This window comes from Podarcis vaucheri, assembly GCF_965113315.1.
Source record: "Podarcis vaucheri genome assembly, chromosome: 10".
NCBI lineage: Eukaryota > Metazoa > Chordata > Lepidosauria > Squamata > Lacertidae > Podarcis > Podarcis vaucheri.
Window position 1 is genome coordinate 67,450,890 of NC_138748.1, and position 16,592 is coordinate 67,467,481.

Genomic DNA, 16,592 nt, shown 5'->3' on the forward strand with positions numbered 1-16,592 from the left:
GAGGAAGGGGAAAAAACACAATTTAAAATACAGGTTAAAATGCAATTTAAAATGCAGCCGCATTTTAAAATAGCTGATAAATCAAGACCATAAAGGGAGGGAAACATAAGGGTCAGACTGAGTCCAAACCAAAGTCCAGGCAGAGCAGCTCTTGCAAGGCCCTGGTCTCATGAGACAGAGAGTTCCACCAAGTTGGGGCCAGTGTTGAAAAGGCCCTGGCTCTGGTTGAGGCTAATTTGACTTCCTTAGGGCCCAGGACCTCTAGGGTATTGCTATTTATGGACCTTAAGGTCCTCTGTGGGGCAGAGTGTTTGACTAAGTACCTGGGAGACTTGGGTTCAAATCCCCACTCAACCACGAAGCTCACTGGGTGACCTTGGGCCATTCACTGCTTCTCAGTCTGACCTCCCTCACAGGGTCGTTGTGGGAATTAAATAAGTGAGGGAACAATTCACACCACCTTGAACTCCTTGGCGGGATTAAAATGCAATAAATAGCAGTGGTAAATGGCTTTGGAGAGCTGCTTCCATTCATAGCACACAACGCTCAGCTAAATCGACCAAGGGTCTGGTTCAGTAAATGGCTTGTTCATTTGTATTCATGTTTAACAAACGCACACCCCCTGCCTTTTCAGGAAGTTCAAGGTAATGAACAACAATAAAAATTAACAGCACATCATGCATAAAATTCAGAAACATTATAAAAAAGGCTATTGTGAAATGGAACGCATATTAAATGCTCTCGTTAAAACTGGGAACAATAAAGTCAGCAACAGAATAAGGAAACAGGTGATCAAAGGCTTCCATAGATCTATCCCTAGGGCACGTTTTCACCATTTGGTGGAAAACCAGTAAGATGAGACAAGATGAGTCTCTCTTGGGAGAAGGTTCTACAGCCCAGTAATGGGTGACTCTGCCCATTTCAGTTTCCCACTTCTCTAAACCTTCTTTCACTTCTCCACATTAATTTACATTAATTTACATGCGTGGTTTTCTTAAAGTCCTAATGAAAACTCACCAGCATGCACACATTTGTATGAGATTTTGCATTATAGGCACATTTTTGCAAAGCGATTCCCCTGATACAACATGCATTCTCCTGCACACTTTACCCTGATATATGCATTTCCATACACAGTACTTGGCTCACAGTCTTCACTGCAAAATTTTAAAGGACAGACGTGTTTTGGTTCTCTTATTGTTTTGGAAAGGACGAATTAGGTAGGTTTGCCTTTGTACGTTAACCGAATCAATTTTCTTGCCATTCCTAAGTTTGACCACCAAAGAGGCTCTCTGTGGTCCCAGAAAAATGAACTGTGGTCCCTGATCATTAAAAAACTGTGGTCCCCAATAATTAAACTAAAGCAGTAGATGGAACACAAAAGTCTGCATAAGGTACATTCATAAGAACCAGCGAAGGCGGTGAAGGTCCTGTGTGAGTGCCTGGAGGCGGTTGGAGAATGGATGGCAGCTAATGGATTGAGGTTGAATCCTGACAAGACAGAAGTACTGTTTGTGAGGGACAGGGGGTGGGCGGGTGTGGAGGACTCCCTGGTCCTGAATGGGGTAACTGTGCCCCTGAAGGACCAGGTGCGCAGCCTGGGAGTCATTTTGGACTCACAGCTGTCCATGGAGGCACAGGTAAATTCTGTATCCAGGGCAGCTGTCTCCCAGCTCCACCTGGTACACAGGCTGAGACCCTACCTACCTGCAGACTGTCTCGCCCGAGTGGTGCATGCTCTAGTTATCTCCCGCTTGGACTACTGCAATGCACTCTTCATGGAGCTACCTTTGAAAGTGACCCAGAAACTACAACTAATCCAGAATGCAGCAGCTAGACTGGTGACTGGGAGTGGCCGCCGGGACCACATAACACTGGTCTTGAAAGACCTACATTGGCTCCCAGTACGTTTCCAAGCACAATTCAAAGTGTTGGTGTTGACCTTGAAAGCCCTAAACGGCCTCGGTCCAGTATACCTGAAGGAGCGTCTCCACCCCCATCATTCTGCCCGGACGCTGAGGTCCAGCGCCGAGGGCCTTCTGGCGGTTCCCTCATTGCGAGAAGCAAAGCTACAGGGAACCAGGTAGAGGGCCTTCTCGGTAGTGGCGCCCACCCTGTGGAACACCCTCTCATCAGATGTCAAAGAGATAAAAAACTACCTGACATTCAGAAGTCATTCAGGCAGCCCTGTTCAGGGAAGTTTTTAATGCGTGACATTTTAGTGTATTTTTGGTCCTTGTTGGAAGCCGCCCAGAGTGGCTGGGGAAACCCGGCCAGATGGGCGGGGTACAAATAATAAATTATTATTATTATTATTATTATTATTATTATTATTATTATTATTATTATTATTATTATTATTATGGCAAGGGTTTACAAATCACTTTGTGTGTTAAAAATCATGCCACTACAGATGAACAGGCTCCCTCTAGATTCAAATGATTTCTCCCCACTATGAAGGAAAAGGTAGCTTTCTATGGGCACGTTTACAGCCATTCTCCCACATCTGACCCATTTCCAGCCCGAGCCTCTTGGTGCTAAAAATGCTTCCTCCCACGCTGCGATGATCATGGAGCTTTCTCTGGTCCAGTGGGACAGCTCCACCACACGCCGGCACTCCTGGCAATGACATTTCGAAGAATCAAGTTGCAAGGGAAGGCTCCTCGTCTGATTTCCCGGAGGTGCCACGAGGAGAGGAGAGCAGGTAAATAAAGTCGCCTTTGCGGAGTCAAGGTTACACAGAAGAGCTTTGCCTTTCAGGACACTCAGATTCCTGTTAAGGGCGTAATTGCTGTCACCGAAAAGCTGCTCGGTTGGATTCAGAGGGATTCCGACGAGCCATGCAACTCCACACACACACACGCACACGTTTCCAATCTGCACAAAGTTGAGTTTCCTTCTGTTATTCCCCAAGGATGAAACTAATCAGGGAGCAGTTCCAAGGTCACTGATGAGGCGATTCCTCTGAAGTCGAGGAAGCAGTGCCAGAGTATTCTGGCATTTCCCACATCCACACAATTGCATGCAGCAAAAGTTTTGCGCAATGCTCCCTTGTTTATAGCATAAACTCACTTGGGGCAACTAGTTCCCCCAAAGGGCACATGGAGGTAAGTTGCAGGTGGAGACCTGCAAAAACAAGAAACTTGACTGTTTGCAACACTGTGATTTTGTGACTCCTTTCACAAACACAAATGCAGTGGTACCTCGGGTTACATTCACTTCAGGTTACATACGCTTCAGGTTACAGACTCCGCTAATCCAGAAATATTACCTCGGGTTAAGAACTTTGCTTCAGGATGAGAACAGAAATCGTGCTCTGGCAGCACGGCAGCAGCGGGAGGCCCCATTAGCTAAAGTGGTACCTCAGGTTAAGAATAGTTTCAGGTTAAGAACGGACCTCCGGAACGAATTAAGTTCTTAACCCGAGGTACCACTGTGCTGCTTATTCTTAATCTTTACAGTACCAGTTCATTTTGGCAAATGGTAATTATTCTTCTCCCTTCCCCCAATCCGTGCCACCTGTCAGATGGCAATAGTGGTTGCTCGTGAGTAACCATTCAGGACTCCAACCTCTCTTTTACAGGTTTTATTTTGGTGCAAAACTACAGTGCAGAGCCACAAGTTCATGTCTGCCTCAGTCGCTAGCAGAATCCAGGAGTGGACGTTTCCGGGACCTCCCCCAACATAAGAGCTTCACCTCCCCCACCCTTTTCCTTCCTTCTTTGCGCTTTAGACCTCTGCACAGCGTGGGTGACGGAAGGGGAGTGCTTCCCTCCTGGCCGGCTTGGCCAGCAGCGGTGCTGAGGCCCCCAGCAGCATCCTCTGGTCCTTTCCCCTCTTCCCCACTGGAGGTGTGGCTTTCCTCGCCACAGGAAGAGGAACTGCTCAGCAAGATTTTCAGAGGTTCCCTGTAACCTAGCTCCCCCTCTGCTTCCTTACCCTGTTCCGATGGCAGTACCCTGACACCACCATTTCTTTATTCCACCCCCCCCATCATATTAGCTCCCCCCACCCACAATTGTCTAGTCCCAGCTTTCTTTGAAATGGCTTTCCAGATAACATCTGCCATCCCTGAAGCTCCCTCGTCGGTCAGAAAAGGCCCGTTTTGCCCAGGGGGATATAAAAATACTACTGGCTGGACAAACGCGATGTCATCAGTCATTGCCACGTTTTCCCCTGAGGATCCCTGTGTCAGCAGAGTGAGGACATTTTTTAACTGACACGGAGGGGCAGAAGCAGCGTCCTGATGAAGCACCCTTGAATCCCGTCAGCACTAAACTCCCAAACAGCAATGAGTGACAGATTGCCGGAGAATACACCTGTGCCTTATGGGTACTTTCCAAGAAATGTTACGGGACATGAGCTATGAACTGACAGGCCAGGATTCATGGTGATGATGTCTTGAAAAATAACTAGCTCTGCTATTTGGAGGCATTTATTTATTTTTCAAAGGCAGACACAAGTCAGAATGTAGGGTTGCCATATCTTGAAGAATATCTGCTGAATGAAAAGGTAACAACAGGGCAACTGACTTTCAGGTTTGGGGGGTGTGAGTCAGTAAACAAAGGGAATTGAGACTAAGAGAGCTGAGTGGGGGGTGCTTGTGTAATCTCACTGTATACAAGTTATATAAGTGACAAAAAAGTATTTCAGTTTCAGTTGGGTCTATTGGGTTGCATCGCTGATCAGCGTGAAGCAATGGTGGGGGACTCACATCACTCACACAGCAAAGGCAGATCTAGGGTGGAGTGATTGGTGCGATCGCACTGGGCATCAGTCTTCTGGGTCATGATAACCACAGCATCCAATGGAAGGCAAGAGGAGGGGGGTCCTCTGGATTTTGGCATCGCACAGGCCGGCACTGAAATTGAGGTGCCATGGTCCACCACTGCCTACAGCAACTGTTCTGTCGCATTTGAAGGTATGAGGAAAGGTAGTGCCTGAGCTGAGGGATGCGGGTGATGCTGTGGGTTAAACCACAGAGCCTAGGACTTGCTGATCAGAAGGTCGGCGGTTCAAATCCCCGCGACGGGGTGAGCTCCCGTTGCTCGGTCCCTGCTCCTGCCAACCTAGCAGTTCGAAAGCACGTCAAAGTGCAAGTAGATAAATAGGTACCACTCCGGCGGGAATGTAAACGGCGTTTCCGTGCTCTGCTCTGGTTTGCCAGAAGCGGCTTAGTCATGCTGGCCACATGACCTGGAAGCTGTACGCCGGCTCCCTCGGCCAATAAAGCGAGATGAGCACCGCAACCCCAGAGTCGGCCACGACTGGACCTAATGATCAGGGGTCCCTTTACCTTTACCTTTAGTGCCTGAGCTGGCCATGAACTCTTCCCCAGTGCAAGGAAGAAGTGATGTAGTTGCTACCTGAAGTACAAACGGCAATGCCCTTTCATGATTAGAAAAAGAAAATTGATTAAAAAAAATAAAGGTCAGATGAATGTGCACGGGATATTGGAAGCGCGGAGGGGCCATGAGTTCTGTTTTACAGAACAGTCCTATATTTAAAGGGCTGCCTGAGAACAGCCTTCTCTCTGAAGGTGTGAGAATGGCTGCCTAGGCCAGGCCAAGTGAAAAGATAAATAAAGAATCCAAAGAACCATCAGCAACTGACACATGAAAGAAAACTTAGCATCGACAGCTAACAGAGCTAGTTATTTGGAAAAGGTTCGGAAAAGGGACGTCAGAAAGGTTAAGGGGATGGTATGAGTCCGCTATGAATAAAGGTTGCAGTGTCTGGGACTGTTTTTTAAAAACATTATTTATAATCTTCAGGTTTATGCATTTCAATAATTTCACAGTCATTTTAACATTCCTCCCCACTCTTTCCGCGGTTCCTTAAATTTATTTTTAATATCTTCTGCATATCCAAATTAACTTAATTTGTTCATTAATTCATCTACTTTAGAGATATACTCTTATGAAACTGCAGGTTATTACAATAATGCTCTCATCTGTTTACAATTTATCTGTAAATATTCAATAAACCATTTCCATTCTTTTATAAAAAGTTGCCGTCTTTATTTCTTGTTTTTCCCAGTAAGTTTCGCCATTTCTGCATATTCCGTAAGTTTTTGTATCCATTCTTCCTTTGCTGGGACTTCGACTTCTTTCCATTTTGGAGGCAAGCAACAGTCTTGCTGCTGTAGTAGCATATATGACAAAGTTTCTATACAGTTTGGGTAGTTCTGTCCCTATACAGTGGTGCCTCGCAAGACGAAATTAATCTGTTCCGCGAGTCTCTTCGTCTTGTGGTTTTTTCGTCTTGCAAAGCACGGCTATTAGCGGCTTAACGGCTTAGCGGCTATTAGTGGCTTAGCGGCTATTAACGGCTTAGCGGCTTTAAGAAAAAGGAAACAAACTCACAAGAATTCGCAAGACGTTTCGTCTTGCAAAGCAAGCCCATAGGGAAATTCGTCTTGCGGAACGACTCAAAAAACGGAAAACTCTTTCGTCTTGCGCGTTTTTCGTCTTGCGAGGCATTCGTCTTGCGAGGTACCACTGTAATTCCCCAAAGGAAAGCTTCTGGGATGTTGTTTTTTACAAACGTTATTTTAAACATCCTTTTCATTTCATTATATATCATTTCCCAGTAAGCTTTAACCTTACTGGCCACCACATATGATAAAAACAACCTTCTTTCTCTTTACATTTCCAACACTTATTTGATTTAGATTTATATATTTTTGCCAATTTGGGACTTTTTGTTTAGTGAAATGGTAAGAGGCAACATGATAAAAGTTTTAAAAATTACACATAGCATGGAGACAGTGGATAGAGAGAGGGTTTTTTCTCCCTCCCTTATAACACTAGACTGGTGGACATGAAGTGGCATATTGGACGTTCAGGACAGATAAAAGAAGAAGAAGAGGAGGAGGAGGAGGAGTTTGGATTTGATATCCTGCTTTATAACTACCCAAAGGAGTCTCAAAGTGGCTAACAATCTCCTTTCCCTTCCTCCCCCACAACAAACACTCTGTGAGGTGAGTGGGGCTGAGAGACTTCAGAGAAGTGTGACTAGCCCAAGGTCACCCAGCAGCTGCATGTGGAGGAGCAGGGAAGCGAACCCAGTTCACCAGATTACGAGTCCATCGCTCTTAACCACTACACCACTGCGGTCTAAACCACTGAGCCTCTTGGGCTTGCCGATCAGAAGGTCAGCGGTTCGAATCCCCGCAACGGCGTGAGCTCCCATTGTTCGGTCCCAGCTCCTGCCAATCTAGCAGTTTGAAAGCACACCAGTGCAAGTAGATAAATAGGCGGAAAGGTAAACGGTGTTTCCATGCACTCTGGCACTTGTCACGTTCCTCCATGCACAAGAAGCAGTTTTGTCATGCTGGCCACATGACCCAAAAGCTGTCTGTGGACAAACACTGGCTCCCTTGGCCTGAAAGCGAGATGAGCGCCGCAACCCCATAGTTGCCTTTGACTGGGCTTAACTGTCCAGGGGTCCACTGGTGGAGGAAGAGAAGTGTGGGGGAGCGCACCGCCCTGGCAGCGTGATCCCAGTGGGCTGCCATTACGGCTGCTCCCCCTGCCCACACTGTGTGCCACGCCCCTGCAGGCGGCATGCCACACCCCCAGGACACGCGTCACACCCCTGTGGGCGGTGCGCCATGCCCCGGGGATGTGCGCCAGCCCCGCCCCCACCTGCTCTCCACCCCCCAGTGCCAGAGCATGAAGCTCTGCCACTGCAGGGGTCATTTACCATTTTAATTTCCCACGGGTATCTGGTTGGCTACTATAAGAACAGGATGCTACCGTCAGGAGTTCAGCCTACACTCGAGTAGGACCCTGGCGGAGACACATGCCTGACTGGCATATTCTCTCCCTCCTGGTCAATCGTTCGGGAGCTTCATAAGCTTTCTTCAGCCCGAATATCACAGCAACCGATGCCAACAGACATCGGCACACTTAGGGATCTGCAGAGTTTGCACACCTTGCATGATAGACGTCAGAAACTCAGCATTTTGGCTAATCTACTTTATTTACATATAAACACACAGAGAGCACTGCAACGTGGCTCCCTCTCTCTCTAGCATCAGACAGCAAAGAGAAAAAGAGAATAAAGGACAATAGTCCCACTTCATGGAACACAGGAACACCAACATCCTGTCTCCATCATTTCCCACTCTGTGGAGTCATGTGAAAGACAAAAATCCCATGACTGCAATCATGGAGCAGGAATTCTAACAGCTACATGGGTCATTGGATTGATTGAGCAGGCTGTTCTTATGAGCAAGCATGCAGGGACACTTGGCCACAGTTGGAGGTGGCAATGTTTTTAAGTACCAGTTGCTGTAGGCCACAGAAAGGGAGAGGTTTCTTGCACTCAAACCCTTCTTGTATCTGTTCGACCACTGTGTGGACAGAATCCTGGGCTTCAGCTTGATCCAGCAGGGCTCTCCTTTCATCCTATCCTCATTTACCCTCGACTCCCCGTCCATCACAAAAAGACATGGCCAGGAGACACACAAAAAGGATGGATAAAGAGCTAGAACATTTTGAGAGAGTGGGAGGGATTCATCAAAGAGGTAACGGAATGGCCTTCTCGGCAAGACAGATTTTTGCACCAGCAGGCCGGAACTCCTCCTTGTGGACACACGAAGACCTCGCACGAGTCACGCTGCTGTGTCTAACTGCTAGCACACCAGACCCTTTTACACGTTCACCTTCAGCGGCTCAGCAGTGAGATTAATTAAAACTGCACCACGCTGCTCAGTTACTCAAGCTTTAGTGTCAGGCCCTCTAATTAATAAAGGGAGAGTCTACGGGAAACAATGGAGCCGTGAGTGAAAGGCACACCACCTAAGGGCCGTCAGCTGAAGAGAAAGCAACAGAAAGCAAAGACAGCACATCACAGCTCAGATCTGAAACGCTCCCCCTTCGCCGGCGGAACATAAATCTGCAATTAATTCCACTCAGCTCCACGAATCAAAAGTTTGGAGATCGGCCCATGCCCTCCGGGAGCAATCAGCCTTTCATGCTGCCCCAAAGACAGGAGGAAACGAAAAAGCTCGCGCAACAGCAGCAATTTGCCGCTCTCGGTAATTATTATAGAGGGATCGTCGTCTTTCTCCCACAGCAAAGGATGGCTCCAGACCCACCGTGAAAACAAACATATACGGAATCAATGGCTTCCAGCCTTTGCAAGGTTGAGGCCAGGAAACAGCACCTGTGAGGCTGCTGGCGCCTATATATATGTAGGAATCATAAATTGTAGAGTTGTAAGGGACCCTGAGGGTCATCTAGTCCAACCCCCTGCATTGCAGGAATCTTGAGCATCTACGAAAGATGGCCATCCAACCTCTGCTTAAAAACCTCCGAGAAAGGAGAGTCTGCCACCTTCCAGGGGAATGACTCTTTCTATTGGAAAGTTCTTCCTGATGTTTAGTCAGAATCTCCTTTCCTGTAACTTGATGCCATGGGTTCAAGTCCTACCCTCCGGGAGCAGGAGGAAACAGGCTTGGTCCATCTTCCACGTGACAACCCTTGAGATATTTGTAGATGGCTCTCGTATCTCCTCTTAATCTCCCCTTTTCCAAGCTAAATATACCCAGCTCCTTCAACTGTTCCTCATAAGGCTTGGTTTCCATGCCACTCCAATCTCTGAGCAGCAAAAGACTCCAGGCACTTGCCCTGGATTTGTTTTTCTTGCAATGAAGATCAGTAGAGACTGTGGTGTCTTTATGATATATGGTTTTATCTCACATATATACAGTGGTACCTCGGGTGACAGACGCTTCAGGTTACAGACTCCGCTAACCCAGAAATAATACCTCGAGTTAAGAACTTTGCTTCAGGATGAGAACAGAAATTGTGCGACAGTGGGAGGCCCCATTAGCTAAAGTGGTACCTCAGGTTAAGAACAGTTTCAGGTTAAGAATGGACCTCCAGAATGAATTAAGTTCTTAACCCAAGGTACCACTGTATAGGGTTGCCATATTTCAATTAATGATTTTTTGATTGACTTCCCTAAGATCCAGGACAAAGCGCCACCTTTTGGAAATTCCCCATTGAAATCCAGGTAACGTCCAGGACGTATGGAAGCCCTACATATATGGAACCTGAGCATAAGATGGAGTGGCTCAAAGCATTAACACCCCCAACCAATCTTGCTGCTTCATTGGTCAAAGCTTTGGATCCAGCTCAGAGCAAGAATGTCTCTGTGTATCCAGCTTCCAGGCTGCTTCAAGCTCAGCTCACAAATACTACTCTCCGGCTATTACAAGTAAAGGGACCCCTGACCATTAGGTCCAGTCGTGGCCGACTCTGGGGTTGTGGCGCTCATCTCGCTTTACTGGCCGTGGGAGCTGGTGTACAGCTTCCGGGTCATGTGGCCAGCATGACTGAGTCACTTCTGCCGAACCAGAGCAGCGCACGGAAACGCCATTTACCTTCCCGCCGGAGGGGTACCTATTTAATTACTTGCACTTTTTAGCATGCTTTCGAACTGCTAGGTGGACAGGAGCAGGGACCGAGCAACGGGAGCTCACCCCGTCACGGGGATTCGAACCGATGACCTTCTGATCGGCAAGTCCTAGGCTCTGTGGTTTAACCGACAGCGCCACCCGCGTCCCTCTCCAGCTATTACTCTCCTACTTATCAGCAGAGGAGGGAAGGAAGGGTTCCCCCATTATCCTGGAGGGCACCATCACTTAAGCTCTTGAAATGTAGCTCATTCTTTTGGGATGCTGATGAGGACACTTAAGTGGCCAGCTAAGACTATTGTCTTACAAAGCGACTTGTCTGGCCAGTTCAGCAAACAGAATCCTCTGTCAGATCCTAACCCTCAAGGGATACAGGACCCCAAGAATTTGGAAGCGACTCGGGGCATCACCCTGACTGACTCTCCCCACCCTCAAACTTACAATAATATATATATTGGGGTCCTGAGCCAAACAGGGCATATCTGAAGGGTTTGGAACATCAACCAAGTTTGGTTGAGACAGTCACAGATCACTTCAGATTATGCTGGCAGGCCTAGAAAAATCCAGGGCTGTCAGGGGGCAGGGCATCAGGAAGGAAGGAGAGGCAGGCATCAATCTAGAACCACTGTGCTGGTCCTGGGGGCTAACCGAGAGGCAAGGTCCGAGTCCAGTCTGAGGTCGATGGTATTGAGTCTGTCCGTCAAAGCTGTAGCTGGGTCCAAAGCAGGGAGTCAGGTGGGGTCAGGAACTCTGGCAGAAGAGCAGGAACAGGCTACTAACAACGTTGCTCCCACAACCTGGGACTGGGGCTGACTGGCTTTTATCTGCCCCGAGGCATAGGGCGGCCCCGATCCTCTGGTGACTCGCCTCTCCTGGCCTGGAGGCGAGCCCTCCTCCTGCGAGAACTTAGTTCCCTCCGCCTCTCTGCCCTGAGCCTCTGCAGCTCAGGAGAGGCTGGAGGGTTACCGGACCCAGAGGCAACCTCACCTTCCCCTGACGGGGCTGAGAGTGGAGCACCTGCAGGCAATGGGTCCTCCATCCCCTCCGGAGCCAGAGCAGACTCAGCTGGTGCCTCCACCTGAGGATCCAGCACAGGTGAGGACCCTTCAGGCTCAGGACCCAGCCCCAGCTCAGCTGGTTCTGGAGGCAGGGACTCCTGTGCAGGCTGGGATTCCTCAGGTTCAACCTCTGAGTCTGAATCCCAGGCCATCACAATAAATAAAACAAATAAATAGGAAGCCCACCAAAAGGCCAAGATCTATGTCGGCTGTGTCTGCCCAGGAGAAGGTAGAAGCCTGACCATGCCTGGTACTCCTGCCTTGGACTAGGTGACCCTCGGGGTTGCTTCCAAGTAGAAATCTATGATTCTGTGTTGTCCCATCCCTGAAGCAGAGACTCGATGCTTCTGCGCCATAGGACAGCTGTGCTTCAGTTTACTTCTTAGTTTGGGAACTGCAAACCAGGCAGATTCACATTAAAATCTATCACCGCAGGTCAGAGATGGGGAGGAAATTACTTGCTGCTTCGCCTTTCAGCTGTTGGATTTGCAGACAATTACTAATGGCTGAGTGTTTTGAGTGTTTTGCTGGAGTGAGAATTGAATGGTCAGAGTGATGCACTGTGTGCAAGGAAAGTGTGACTTTTGAATGGGTGGGTGTGGCAAGATGGTTCTTGAGTCCTTGATTTATATAATTAAATGTGAGGGTGGTTTTTATGTTGTAATTGCATTGTGCTCTGTAGTATTTTGATGCTTTTTTTGTTTTGCATGTGATCCCTTTTAAAGATATTTACTGCTGATGTTACTTAAAATAAGGAATGGTAGGAGGGGGAGGGGAGGGGGAGCTGCACTGAGTGTGGAATTGTGTTTCCATAGAATCATAGAGAGAGCTGGACCATAAAGAAGGCTGATTGCTAAAGAATTGATGCTTTTGAATTATGGTGTTGGAGGAGACTCTTCAGAGTCCCATGGGCTGCAAGAAGATCAAACATATCCATTCTGAAGGAAATCAGCCCTGAATGCTCACTGGAAGGACAGATCCTGAAGCTGAGGCTCCAAGGCTTTGGCCACCTCATGAGAAGAGAAGACTCCCTGGAAAAGACCCTGACGTTGGGAAAGATGGAGGGCACAAGGAGAAGGGGATGATGGAGGACGAGATGGTGGGACAGTGTTGTCGAAGCTACCAGCATGAGGGAGGCAGTGGACGACAGGAGTGCCTGGCGTGCTCTGGTCCAGGGGGTCACAAAGAGTCGGACATGACTAAACAACAACAACAACAACAACCATAGAATTGGAAAGGACCATGAGGGTCCAACCTCCCCCCCCCCATGCAAGAATGTTTTTGCCCAGTGTTGGGCTCAAACCCCCAACTCTGCCTCATGCTCTACTGACTGAGCTATTCCAGTTTTTATGTGATACCTATTGATTTCCATGAAGGTGCAAACAGCTTTGAGGTTCTGAAGACATAAAGTGGTACACTAGTTAAATTAAGAAATAAAATAAAGTGTGGACAAATCTCCCTCCCACCCTTTCAGGAGTACTGCTTGGGCACGACTGACACATCTGAACACTCTAAAGCGTGATATACTGTAAGTGATCGGTACGATTCAATGAGACACTCCTTTGGGCCAGGTTACGCTTTCAAGAAGGCTGTTAAGTGTTTCGTTGTAGCTTGCTGGTTTCCAAATTGGTCTTTTCCTCAAGATTGCTTTCATTGCTTAGGGGCTTCTCGCCCCCCCTCGCCCCCCCCCCAAATAACCCCTCTCAGCGTAATGATCCTAACAAGGTGAATCATTGCTCAATCTGGGCTTTTTATAATTGCATGTTAATGCAGTGACAGGATCGACTCAGTCTGATGAACTGGGATAATCTTAATGTACAAAAAGAGGCAACTTAAGTAGCTTGCATACCTTTTCCAAAGAAGTCTAAGGACTCCTTTCCAAAACGCCAAGTGGAGCACTGTGTCAAGCTGTGTGAGTTCTGTCAACGCTCCTCATATCTTCCAAGGCTCAGCCAGCCCCCCCCCCAAAGATAGCGAGATTATGAGAGAGCCTGATTTCCGCTCAAAACAATTCTCAATGGAGCATTTGCGATAAGAACAAATTATTAAACAGAGAGAGACAAAGCCACTAAGCGGATCCTTAGATGAACCCGGCTTCCTTGCCCAACAGACCAGGATATGAATCTAGCCCAAACTAGAGAAAGCCTAAGATGCTATTTACAAGCACCAGTGTTGATAAATCAATGACCAATGAAGCTGAAAGATACAGGGGAGATACACAGAAGGTATTCTTCATGACGTGAAGAGCTAAACCAGGTTTCCTCAAACTCTGCCCTCCAGAAATTTTTGGCATACAAGTCCCATGATCCCTAGCAAGCAGGACCAGTGGTCAGAGATGCTGGGAATCGTAGTCTCTCTTCTTCTTAATTTTTTTATTAACAATTTCAACATAACAAAATATCAGAACATCTCATATTCATTATTTCCCCCCATTCCCCCCACCTCCCCATCAAACCTTCCCTCCCCCCTGAGACTTCCCTCAGCTCCTCTCTCTGATTTTTCAACTCATATTGTTCTCTGCATACTGTAAAATTGTAGAAATCTTATATTATCTATCTACTATGTTAACAATCAATAAATTTGTGTATGTTTATTCAAAACCTGCCAAGGAGTCCAACTTGTGAAAAGTTCCCATTCTTCTTTGAAGTCACAGTTGTCCTTATCTCACAGTTTGTGGGCCAATTTAGCCAATTCTTCATAGTTCATCAATTTCTCTTGCCACTGTTCTTTTGTTGGGGTTTCCTCATTCTTCCATCCTTGTGCTATCAAGACTCTTGTCACTGTTGTAGCATACATAAATAAATTCTTTGTTTCCCTTGGCAGGTCTTATCCTACAATCCCTAACAAAAATGCTCTTGTGTTGTTGTTTTTTACAAATGTCATTTTAAACATTTTCTTCAATTCATTATATATCATTTCCCCAAATTTTTTAATTTCTCTACATTCCCAGGAATTGTAGTCTCAAAACATCTGAAGGGCCGAGGTTGAGGAAGCCTGAGTTAAACTATGGAACTCACTCCCACAGGAAGCAATGATGGCCACCAACATGAATGGCTTTAAAAGAGGACTAGACCATTTCGTGGAGGAGAGGGCTATCAATGGCTACTAGCCAGGAGAGCTGTGCTCTGTATCATGCTTCTGAATACCAATCGCAAGGCTGGAGAGAGCTCTTGTGCTCAAATCCTGCTTGCAGTTTTCCCTTTGGTTGGCCACTGTGAGAACTAGATGGACCATTGCTCTGACCCAGCAGGTTCTTCTTACATTATTAACTACTACAAAACCCAACGTGATTTTGTTGCATGGTGCTGTTGACCTAGAAAATCAACGTCCGTGCTAATTTATTTCTTGCTCTCCTGACAACAGAAGGTCCCAGTGTGGGTTACAGCACAAAAACACACAACATACTATCAAAACAGCAGTAAACGAACAACAGCTCCCTCCATTTACCCTGAAACAATGATTCCACCAAGCACATTACATGGAGGACACCAAAAACGGTTCTTTGAAGGCCAAATGGAATGGGTGGAAATGGTAAGGTGGGCTGCCTCTTGTGGAGGGGGATTTCCTATACTTGGTGCCTCCACTAAGAAGACCGTCTCATGAGCTGCCACTCCTGAATCTCTGAGAGCAGAACTACAAGCAGGGCCTCATGAGCTTAACCTGCAGACCGCATGGCTCACCATGGTCGTGCAACCCATTGTCAAGACATTATTCTTGCACCTGAATACCAAGATTAGCATATCTTGATGCTCTCGTGATGGGGAAAATATGTGGCTACTGCAAAAACAAAACCGCTTTAGGCACCTGGCATTTAGAAGTCTCAGACTGAAGAGCTGTATTGTCAAACTCCAATCTGGCAGGGAGGGGGGAGGGGAGGAGGAGGGAGGGAGGGAGAGAGAGAGAGAGAGAGAGAGAGAGAGAGAGAGAGAGAGAGAGAGAAGATTCTGAGCGTCAGCACCGACACACAGAGAAATACAGCCATTATCACAGTACAAGTCGAAAGCTTTAAAGTCAGTGTGGCACAGGACTATTAGACAGCTGAGTGCTCAGAGGTCACTCACATCATGCGATTAAGAAGCCATGCAATTAAGCCTGGCTGGGGATGATTAATTAATTAATTAATTGCTCCATCCAGCGGCTGCGCCATGCATTCTGCCATTAAGAAGCTGCAGTGGCGAACGGTTTCAGGGAGAGTTGGGTTGCTGCCCTGCGCTCACTTCCCCTGGGAGTATTTCCACTGAGCCTAGAAGGTCTTCCTCTTGAGTAAGCGTGCACGGAGGCAGGCCATCAGGAGAGTCAGCTCCTCTCTTTTGCATAAGGGGGTGCTTAGCAAGGGCCTAGCGCCCACCCATTCACTCCCATAGAGACAGATGACAGGCGGCGCAATCTTATTCATGCTCGAGGGAAACCAGCTATACAGTGTTGCTTACCACTAGTGAGGAATGGGAGAATTCAATTCAGTTCACATTTAAAGGTGAAACCTACCAGATCCGCAGCAAGCTCAGCAATCTTACGAAATTTGTACTTCCCTGAATTTTGCAACGCAGTTCTCTATCTGGATCAGCACCTTGGAATAGGGTGGTATGGTTTTTAAACCTTTTACGTCCACCATGGTTCAAATGTCGGGGGGCTCTTGTGCCTGCTATCTGCATAGTGGGGGGTGGGGAGGAGGAGCTATCAGTGAAGCAAATGGGAGCTTTCGCCCATGAATATTGCAAGCATTGGGAAGAAGGAAAGACCCTAAACTTCTTCTTCCCTGTCCCTGATGTATAGCATCTAGATCAAGGGAAGTAATAGTGCCACTGTATTCTGCTCTGGTCAGACCTCACCTGGAGTACTGTGTCCAGTTCTGGGCACCACAGTTCAAGAAGAACACTGACAAACTGGAATGTGTCCAGAGGAGGGCAACCAAAATGGTCAAAGGCCTGGAAATGATGCCTTATGAGGAACGGCTAAGGGAGCTGGGCATGTTTAGCCTGGAGAAGAGGAGGTTAAGGGGTGATATGATAGCCATGTTCAAATATATAAAAGGATGTCACATAGAGGAGGGAGAAAGGTTGTTTTCTGCTGCTCCAGAGAAGCGGACACGGAGCAATGGATCCAAA

The 16,592-nt window shown here is 47.4% G+C and overlaps 1 protein-coding gene across 4 annotated transcripts in view; it reads right to left on the bottom strand.

Annotated features, from left to right (window-relative positions):
- PLXNA4 (plexin A4) overlaps positions 1–16,592 on the bottom strand; it is a 604,081-nt gene that overhangs the window by 192,668 nt on the left and 394,821 nt on the right. The window lies entirely within an intron of this gene.